This window comes from Mixophyes fleayi, unplaced genomic scaffold (assembly GCF_038048845.1).
Source record: "Mixophyes fleayi isolate aMixFle1 unplaced genomic scaffold, aMixFle1.hap1 Scaffold_100, whole genome shotgun sequence".
Classification (NCBI taxonomy): Eukaryota; Metazoa; Chordata; class Amphibia; order Anura; family Limnodynastidae; genus Mixophyes; species Mixophyes fleayi.
This window is the reverse complement of record NW_027445898.1, coordinates 1-10,860: the sequence shown is the minus strand read 5'-3', so window position 1 is coordinate 10,860 and position 10,860 is coordinate 1. Positions and strand designations below refer to the sequence as shown.

General features: G+C 41.6%; 1 long non-coding RNA gene across 1 annotated transcript; it reads right to left on the bottom strand.

The window, feature by feature from the left end:
- Positions 1-960: 960 nt before the first annotated feature.
- Positions 961-10,854, bottom strand: LOC142112138 (uncharacterized). Its single transcript, XR_012681174.1, has 2 exons — positions 8,938-10,854; positions 961-2,558 (listed from the first exon to the last, which is right to left on the bottom strand). It is a non-coding gene; the product is annotated as an uncharacterized LOC142112138 (long non-coding RNA).
- Between the last annotated feature and the right edge of the window lie 6 nt (positions 10,855-10,860).

Sequence of the window (10,860 nt, the reverse complement as noted above, 5' to 3'; positions counted from 1 at the left end):
CCGGGCCTCGGCCCGGGCCCGCCGGCCCCCGGCCGCTTTGGCGACTCTAGATAACCTCGGGCCGATCGCACGTCCCCGTGACGGCGACGATACATTCGGATGTCTGCCCTATCAACTTTCGATGGTACTTTCCGCGCCTACCATGGTGACCACGGGTAACGGGGAATCAGGGTTCGATTCCGGAGAGGGAGCCTGAGAAACGGCTACCACATCCAAGGAAGGCAGCAGGCGCGCAAATTACCCACTCCCGACTCGGGGAGGTAGTGACGAAAAATAACAATACAGGACTCTTTCGAGGCCCTGTAATTGGAATGAGTACACTTTAAATCCTTTAACGAGGACCCATTGGAGGGCAAGTCTGGTGCCAGCAGCCGCTGAGGAAGGACGTGTTTTGGAGAGTGCTCAGTAACTGGACTTTGTTCTGATACTTATCCCAGCTGTAGATGGAGGATCCTGGGGGAGGAGAGGTGGAGAGCCCCCAGGCTTCTGGGTCTAAATCATCCAGTATGGAAGATGTTTCTGGCGTGAGGCCTAATACCAGCTTGGCCGGAGCTAGGAACCTACAAAGTGATGGACTAACCGCAGAGTCTGTGCAAGAATCGGCCCTAGACAGGGTAATGGATGTGGACCCCGGAATTGGCCCGAGTGAACCTGCCATCCTTGAGCCACCCCATATGAAGATTAATATGGGGGGCCAAGAATCGGGAACCTGCCTAGTGAAGCAACTGGGTATGGGGAGGAAAGTGACAGGTAGACTAAGTATGCAGACAAGCGTAAATTTGGAAACTCTGCAGCCAATATTGCTGAACAAAGCTATGTGCGTAAACCCTGATGGGGAGGCTGAGTCGGACCTGTTGGGGTATCGGGGTTCACCGATACTTCTATCAAGCACCTTCAATGTCAGTCAGATCTTTCTTTGTTTTCAGTCGACTGGTGAACAGAAAATACTCAACACCTGTATGATATAATGCTGAGCAGCTTTATTCTGTTCCAATTTGAGACCACTTCAGCGCTTATTTTTATACATGTAAGTCTAGGGGTATAGATTCTGAACAACCAATTATAAGACAGTAAAATAATGAGAGAAAATCAATTAACAATATATATTTCAGTTTTACATCAAAGATCAAACAACTCTTTCTTCTTTGTGTGTTATCTCTTTCCAGGCTTTTCGCCAATATCCTTGTGCTGCCCCCATCTTTGAGTCCTTGGGTTTTATCTTATCAAGAACGTTGCTACATGTTCTTGGAATGTTTTCGTTGATGGGAACATGGCGCTGCGTGGCCAACCTTGAATAATTTGTCTTTTTAAACTGAAAATAATATCTGCTTAATTTCTCTTAAAGTCATAGCATAACATATTAGCATCTAAAGCTTAGCACATGATAGATATTAAATCAATAATCATACAATTCCACTCTAACATTCCCCTCTTTGATTAAATATCAACTATTAACCTCTACCTATCAGTCATGGCGATACTCAGCAGAAGACAGTTAGTACCTACATTTAAACATATGGTATCATAAGGACCCCATATGATTAGAACAAGAATTCATTAAGCACATATCTCTGGTACTTTATCACCATAACTTTTCTTTCCCTACTTAATGTTTTATCTCGGTGCATAGAGGGGAATACTTTGCTGATATCTATTCAAAAGCTTTCTTGTATTACATTTTAAGTAGCAGTTCCATATAATCATTATAGTTAGTACAAGAAGAATTAGTATCAATGGATGAATCAAGATATTCATTGCTTTCTATATGGAATAAGATTCTTTAACAAATATGTCCCACTAATGAATAGGACATCAATTTTCATTCTGGTTTCTCGATGGTCACTGTCAATCTCTTGTTGCAGACTGTGCAGGTTTTTGGTTTGATTGTTGACCATTGCTGATAATGTTCACTGTTTGTCTCAGACATTAAACTTGTAGAAATTTCTGTGATCATTACTGGTTCTGGAAGCTCATTATTTTTCCTGCAGGAACAACAATCAAGTGTCAGTAATTTCTTAATCAGCCATATAACAATTTTCTCTACCACATATACAATGAGCTGGATTGCCAAACCCTTTGCTACTAATGGCAATATTCCCAATATTCAAAATGAATCATTGCTGACAACTTTGCCAATGAGGTTATGTATTCACAAAGGCATTTTCAAAGTTTATTCTCCTATGAGTGCAAATTGTTGAGCACTCCTTCCCCTTCTGTTTCTCACAGTGACATAGGCAATTTGTCACTTATCTGTCTGTTTCATACTGGGTCAGGGAGGCCTTGACCCCTACTTCAGGCACAAATATTCTGGTAAGACATATCAATACCATAAGACAGTCATTTCTATTTATCAGAACAAGACTCCCCTGATTTGAAGACTTTGCAGTGTGATGCGTGAATCCAGGTGTCTTTTTCCTGTACTTTCACTGCCATGGGAGTCGTCAACAGGACTTGATAAGGACCCTTATATCTGGGTTCAAGACGTCTCCTGATGTGCTTTCTTATGACCACCCAGTCACCAGATAGCAGTTTATGGGTACCTGTATCAAAATTAGGGTCTGGAATGAAGGAGAACATTTGACCATGTATTTCAGTTAGTTGTTTCTGTAATAAAGCAACATAGTTCAACAAATCACCACGTACATGCTGTAGTTGCTATGGAAAATAACAGCCTGTTCTTTGTGCTGTGCCAAACAGTATCTCATTTGGTGCTAAACCTGTGTCTCTTCATAAGTGTAGTTCTAATGTTAAACAGAACTATTGGTAAATATTCTAACCAAGTCTTTTTGGTTTCTTGCATCATTTTCTGTAGTTTTAATTTAATGTCACCATTAAGCCTTTCTACCCTCCCACCTGCTGGTGGCCTATAAGGAGTGTGAAAAGCTTGTGATACTCCCAAGTTCTTCATTACATGCTTCATTATCTCTTCTGTAAAGGTTGTACCTCTATCTGATTCAATAACTTCAGGTATGCCATATCTATAGATGACTTCTGAGATTAATTTCTTTGCTGTATTTTTAGCAGTAGCTTTTCCTTCTAACACATACTCGTAGGTACCACATTTAGGAAGTTGTATATAGTCGATCTGAAGTCTCTGAAAGGGATAGAAAGCCTTTGGGGTCTTTACTCTTTGCCCTAAATTGTGTATTCCACATATCCAGCAAGCTGCCACACAGTTTGTGTCCGCACAGTTAAATCCAGGGGCAATCAAATTTTTCCATACCCTATTAGTCATTGCCTCTTTGGAATGATGTACTTGTCCATGTGCAATCTGAGTCATTACTGGGTATAAGGCTCTTGGTAGGCACCATTTATTTTCTTTTGACCATATTCCTTGCTCATCAAGCTGTGCACCTTCTTTTTCCCACTTATTCTTTTCTTCCTTTGTTGCTTGTTTCTGAAAGTCTTTAAGGCTTTGTAGGTCTGGGAATTGAAATTTGTCTGTGTCACCTTCTGTTGAGTCTACAAGAAATGTAGTATTCTTTGGTTGGAGGGCTGCCTTTTTTTGCTGCTTGATCTGCAAAGTTATTTCCTCTTGCTTCTGGAGTTTGTTCTCTAGTGTGAGCTTGAACCTTTATAATTCCCACTTGTTTAGGGAGTTCCAATGCTCTAAACAGTTCATTAATCAAGTTTGCATGTTTGATGGATTTTCCATTTGATTCTTGGAAATCTCTGCTTTTCCAAATGGGACCGAAGTCATGCGCCACTCCCCAGGCATAACGTGAATCTGTATATACATTGGCTTTTTGTCCTTCTGCATATACACAAGCTTTAGTTAGAGCTAATAATTCTGCTTCTTGTGCTGATGCTCCATTAGACAGTGTTCCTGAGTCAAGCACCTCTTCCTCAGTTGTGATGGCATAACCTGTATATGGAACTCCATCCACATAGTATCTAGATCCATCTACATAAAGAGTTAGGGTTGCATCTGAAAGTGGTGTGTCAGTGACATTATGCAACGCTGAAGTCTCTAATTTCATAAGTTCCAAACAATCATGTGAAAATTTTTGTGTGTGTATTTCTTCAGTTTCTTCTTCAGACGCTTCACTCAGGTCCTCATATCCCCTGTCTGATGATTCATCTTCTTTGCGACTCCCCTTACTCCTCTCTTCTGAATCATCAATGGGGAGCAGGGTTGCTGGATTGAGGATTGTGCATCTGGTAATTGTTACATGTGAGGCGCTGAGCAAGGCTACCTGATATTTAGTTAGTCTAGCTGCAGACAAATGTCTTGTTTTTGCTTGATTAAGAATTTCTGTGACTGTATGTGGAACTTGAATAATAAGTGCATGGTCCAATACCATATCTGCTACCTTTTCTTTCAGTATTGCTGCTGCTACTGCTTGTATACATGATGGAGAACCTCTTATAACTGGATCGAGTTGTGCAGAATAATAGGCCAGTGGCCTTTGCTTCGTTCCATGTTTCTGTGTGAGGACTCCTAGAGCATGTCCTGACTGCTCATGGCAGAACAATGTGAAAGGCTTCAGATAGTCTGGTAGTCCAAGTGCTGGTGCAGTAGAGATAGCATGTTTCAGGGCTTGCACTGCATTCTCTATTTCAGTTATATTGAGCGGTTCTGTTCCCTGTTTCCTCAAGCATTCATACAGTGGTTGCATAAGAATTGAAGCTGAGGGAATCCACTCTCTGCAATATCCGAGGAGTCCCAAAAAGGCTCTAATTTCTTTGACTGTTTTTGGTGTCTTCATGTCTCGTATAACTTTAACTCTTTCAGTTGTAAGATGTCTGGTTCCTGCAGAGATACAATGTCCTAAGAATATTACTTTTTCCTGTACTAGTTGCAACTTGCTTTGTGATATTCTGCAGTCTTGTTCGGCCAGAAAACAAAGTAATGACAGTGTTTCTGCTTTGCATTCTTCTTCAGCTTCCGCAGCCATCATGAGATCATCTACATATTGAATAAGTTGAGTAGTTGGATTGATAGGCCTCCATCCTTGGAGAATTAGTGCCATTGCTTCTGAAAATTCTGATAGGCTTGTGGCTCCTCCTTGAGAGAGTCTTGTCCAACAATATTGGTTTCCATCATGGGTGAAGGCTAGAAGGAGTTGACTATCTTCTGTGATTGGGACTGAGAAGAAAGCATTTGCCAAGTCGATTACTGAAAACCATTTTGCATTTGGTGGTATCTGATTAAGCAAAGTGTGGGGGTTGGGTACAATGGGAGTGTTGATCAGAAGTCTTTTGTTGACCTCTCTTAGGTCATAAACCATCCAGTATTGCACCCCCTTGTCCAACATCTTGTTTCTTTACTGGGAATAGGGGTGTAGAATAAGGAGAGTGACATTTTCTTAACACCCCTATTTGTAGATATTCTTGTATTTGTTCTGAGATTGCTTTGGTTTGAGCTGCAGCAAGTGGGTACTGTTTAATTGAGACAGGATGTGTTCCTGGCTTTAGTGTCAGTTTTACAGGACTTACTTTAGGTGTACCCACATCCTGTTTTCCTTTGGACGATAACTTGTCTGGTACTATATTCAGCCAATCTGGTAGATTAACAGTCTTATCCTTGTGACATGTGCTCATCTGCTCTAGCATCTAGATTGCTGCTGTAAGCTCTTCTTGGACTGGAGATGGGAGTTGACTTGTTAGTTTTACTCCAGTTGGGGTGTATTTGATGCTGGCTTGTATCTTTGAAAGTACATCTGCTCCCAACAGATTATAGGGACAAGATGAGGAAGTGAGAAATTGTATTGGTACTTCAATTGTCTCTTCACCTACTAAAAGTGTAACTGGTTTACTTTCTGTTAGTTTTACTTCTTTTCCTGCTAGGCCTGTAGCAGGTAAATAAATTTCTGTTAATAGTTGTTGAGGTACCTCCTGTTTTCTTAATACAGTGTGGCTTGCTCCAGTATCAATTAGACACTCACGTTCTTGACCATTGGGTAATATGATATTCATTAGGCCTTTAGTTAAGTCATCTTTCAGAGTTTGGTTATATGTGAGCCGGAGGTACGTTGGAGTGCCAATTTCCTATGCCAGTTGTTGGTCTGTAGCTTGTTGATTTCTTCTTTCCAGCCATTTCTTATGTTTAATGCAATCTCTTTTCATGTGGCCTCTTTGTTTGCAAAAGAAACAAACTCCTTGTTTTTTCATTTCTGGCAGAGTCATATTTCCTTTTTCCTTTATTTATTGCTCAGGTGCACCTCTTGTGTCTGTACGAACCTTCCAGTCTTGATTTTCTTGGACCACATGAACGGTTTGGGACTTGTCTTTGACTTTCCTCTGCTTCTCCTTTTCCCGGTCTTCTATACCTTCTAGGACTTGGAGCATGGATTGCATTTCCATTGTTACTACTTCTGGTCTTATAAGGAACAATTGTTGACAATATGTTTCAGAAAGGCCATTGAGGAATCTGGTCTTAAACAGTCTGCGATGTTGGGCATTATTGTGAGTGAAGCCTTAAACTTTGTGTGCTTAAGTAGCTCTGTCACAATCTGGCAAAGCCAGTGCTGGTGCTGAAGTTGCTTTAGCTTAAAATTGGTTAAACATTTGGTTTTGCTCAGTGGAGAGTGTAAATGTCTTACTATCACCCAGAAATGCTAATGCAAAAACACAGATAATAGCTCATAAAGTCTTAAATCTTTTTCATTTCCGTACAAACATTGAATTCCCATCAATGCATTACCATACCCACGATACAAAGAAGGACTTGCAGTATACTACTATTATAGCACAGTAAATAATGGCAGTGAATGCGTTTACAACACTGATTGACTCAAAATTCTTATGAGGATAAAAATAAAAACCTTTTGCTTTCTGCACATACAGAAAAACCATCTGGTTCATGCATTTGCTATGCGAATAGCACATAAACTCTAATATCTCTTTCCAAAACAAGGTAATCATTACTCAGCAGAGTGTCACGGGCACTAGGAGTCTTTACCCAGGGATCACCAGGTGGTAGGCTTACCAGAGCAATATAGGTGGTAATAGGGTACTCTGGTAGCAGGGTGATCACGGAACAGTAAATAGCAGATGATGAGATGCTCAGGAAAGTCTATGACTAGCAACACTGGTAATATGGAGGTAGTAGTACACGAGGAACTGTATGGACAAGGACACGTGAGGGTAGTCAGTGGTCTGCGATAGCAAGTTGTACCACTGCTATAGTGAGGAGGAATGTCCAACAGAAACGAGGAGGTGATGAGAGTCAGCGGTCTGCGGATAGCAAGTTGTACCGCTGTCTGAGTGAAGGAATGGAATCCAAGTGGAGGTATCCGGGGAGTCAGTGGTCTGCGATAGCAAGTTGTACCACTGCTATGTGAGAGGATACTGGAACAGGTGATACTGGAAACAGGGATCAGTGGTCTGCTACTAGCAAGTTGTACCACAGAATATATAAGTGAGGAGGTGCACGGGGAGAGACTGCAACACAGGGTAAACACGGCACCTTAACACGATCCACAGTAATATGCACAATATAGATATATATATGAATGACTGAACAGCACTGCAAATATGGAAAGTCTCTTGAAGTAATCCGGAACAAGATAGTATAGTCAATGATGGCAACAGACTCAGCGGAGAGCAAACTCCAGAGGAGAACCAACACAGTCCAGCAAGATATGCAATACACCAGCACAGTCAATGAGAAGTATGCATACCGTGGTTCAGAAGCAGGCAGTCAGACAGAAGTGCAGCGATACCTGAGCGGCAGGAGGCCGGCAGGATGAGAAGTCCCTGGATGGATGAAGCAGAGGTCTAGTAGGTGCAGCGCACAGGTAAGTAAACCAACAGGGACCCGAATCCACAGGAATCGGTAGAACGCGGAACTGGAATCTTGGAGGACCCAGGAGAATGGTGATGATCTAGCAGCAGGATAGCGGATGAGACACGAATCCACTGCTGACAGGTGGGTAGAGACCAGCGGAACACAGGGAAGGCGTGGAGAGCGGATCAGCAGTAGATGGACGATTAGCGCTGGCAGCAGCAGCAGGGCTCTGCGGACACACGGAGGTAACCAGTAGCAACCAGCAGGTGCAGATAGCGATGGAACACGGGTGAGCAGAGTAGACCAGGAACTGTTGATCACGGAGAGGAGCGGATGGCAATAATAGCAGCAGTCTCGGGGAAACACGGGAGAGATGAGATGAAGACTGTAGTGCCCAGAGGCAGCGGATAGGAATCAGCGAACAGTCACGATGTTGAAACACAGACGAGTTGTACGCTGGAGACTGTAGTGCACAGAGGCAGCGGATAGGAATCAGCTCACAGTCACGATGTTGAAACACAGACGAGTTGTACGCTGGAGACTGTAGTGCACAGAGGCAGCGGATAGGAATCAGCTAACAGTCACGATGAGGAAACACAGACGAGTTGCAAGCTGGAGACTGTAGTGCACGGAGGCAGCGGATAGGAATCAGCTGACAGTCTTGATGATGAACAGGTGAGTAGATGTGGAGAGTGGCTGAAGTGCACGGAGGCAGCGGATAGGAATCAGCAAACAGTCACAATGATATGAGATAGAGTTGAAGTGGTTTAGAAGACTGTAGTGCACGGAGGCAGCGGATAGGAATCAGCTAACAGTCACGATGATACAGTTGATGGTAGAAGTGGTATGGGAACCACAGGAGTAGAAGTGGTTTGGAAACCACAGAGGTAGAAGTGGTTTGGAAACCACAGGAATCAGCAGCGCTGAATACACGAGGAAACACAGGAACACCTTCAGAGACTCATGGGGAATGAGACTCCAAGATCAGGCAACGTGGTGTTGACCACAGGTGCTTAATATAGGGAGTGTTGCCTGATCTGCCAATTAAGTTAAAGGGACATACACTGAAGGATAGGAAAGGGCTGCGCATGCGCAGACCCTCAGGATGGAGGACGACCACGGTTCCTAAATGTCCGGGAAGAGGCACTCACGGTCCGGTGAGTGACACAGAGTCTACGGTTTTTAAATTCTTGATTAGTTTTTACTTATGTTTGTTGTAGCTGTGGATCAAAACATTGCAAACTTCTATTCATTGGAAGTTGGATAAATTCAATCTGGATTGAAAGGGTGCTTTGTAGCTGGAGAGCTTCTGTGAAGAAAAAAACTTTTGCATAGAGATTAACATTTATTCACTAGGAATTACAGTAACTGTTATTAATTCACATTGAACAGCTGCTAATACGACACTTGTTTAAAAGTTTCTCTTTGTAGCTTAACTGTGACGCTATGCGTTCCATACAATGAAAAACTGATTTCCTCAAAGGGGCAGTCCCTAATCTCACAAACAGGGAATGTCAAAGTGACGAGACCTGGGCGAGTGTTCAAAGCCACTCCTTTCTCATCATCTCTTTGTAAACCAAATATTCACACATATTTCCAGATTCTGTGATTTCCATGTTTAAAGTACAAATATATATTCACAATTCTCGCTCACAGACGACATTTTATCTCGTAAAATTTCTTTATGGGCATAACAAACCCTCCTTATTTCTGAGAACATTCATCAGCGCCATTTTCACACAGATAAAAACAGCTTGTAATATATATCTTCATGTAAAGGCTCACTCCCACAATTCTCAACTTCATTAAAGAGAAAGCTATTTTTCTCAAATTTCAGAAACAAAATTATTTTGTTCAAATACAGAAACGGCTTGTTGGACCCCAGCCAACTTGTCCGTCCACTGAATCGTGTAATGACAGACCAAAACATTTCAACACTTGTTATGCATCTCTTTAAAAGCTTAGAATTAAGCAGGCAGGCATTATATTATTTACAAAAATGTACAACTTCTTTAACCTTGAAACATGTCTCTTATAAAACAAAAAAAAAAAAAAAAAAACAGACAAGACAGACAAACACAGATCTCCCTCACACGAAGTAAGACGGAGACAAAACTCACATACAGAGAAAGAAAAATCAGCTGAAACCTTCCAGCCTACTGCTGTGGAACTACAAGTCCCAGCATTAGACTAAATACAAGTTAGCCTCAACATGTTATTATCACTCAGCACTCCGGACATATTTTATCAGCATTACATACATTGTCAGATAACAAAAAACAGAGTGCTTCTTATCTCAACACACTGAAATCTTTTACACAGAATAAGGGAGGGGCACATCTCACTCATTCAGCTGCGCAGGATCAAACATACATTTAGCATATCCACACATTGACCTGACCTTCATAGCCAAGCCTTTTTATCCATTCTTTATTATTCAAATAAAACCCATACCATTTCTCTAAGTCTAATGTCCCTTCTGGGGGAAATCCTGCTCTCTTGAGTACTTTATGAATTCTTTTAAGAGCTTTACTACCTTCTCTCTTTTTCATTATATCCATAGATTTGCCTATAGTAGGCATCTTACTGTTCTGTGCCCCCATTTACTGGGTTACTGGTCACAGTACTGTCAGTATCTGGGATACAATGTCTTATAAGTGGAATAAGGCAATACAATTTTCCCCTTTGTACAGACTATAAGTATCTTTAATCCTTTACCTCCTAGTCTGCCCTAGGAACACCAGATGTGAGTTTTATCGGCTGTAGATTAAAAGGCTGGCACTTATGGCTGATCCGATTCTTCCCCTCAAGTCAGTGTATGGACATATAGGTTTATAATCTGGTAACATATGATTTTGTGGCCAATATGTAGTATTTCTTCATTCAAATGCACCCTAATGTAAAATATAGTTCTTTTTCATTACTTACAAAACCGTAATATGCATTTGTAGTTGTAACACACTCTAGTCTAGGTCCCTTGCAACCTGAATATTTTCTCAGAACAATGCAGCAGGTACAATTCTTACATACACCTCTCTTATTATCTTCTAACTAAAATTGTCTACATCCATCATAATCTACAGTATCCATACATTTATCATTTCATTATCCTTTCCTCTGACTGTACA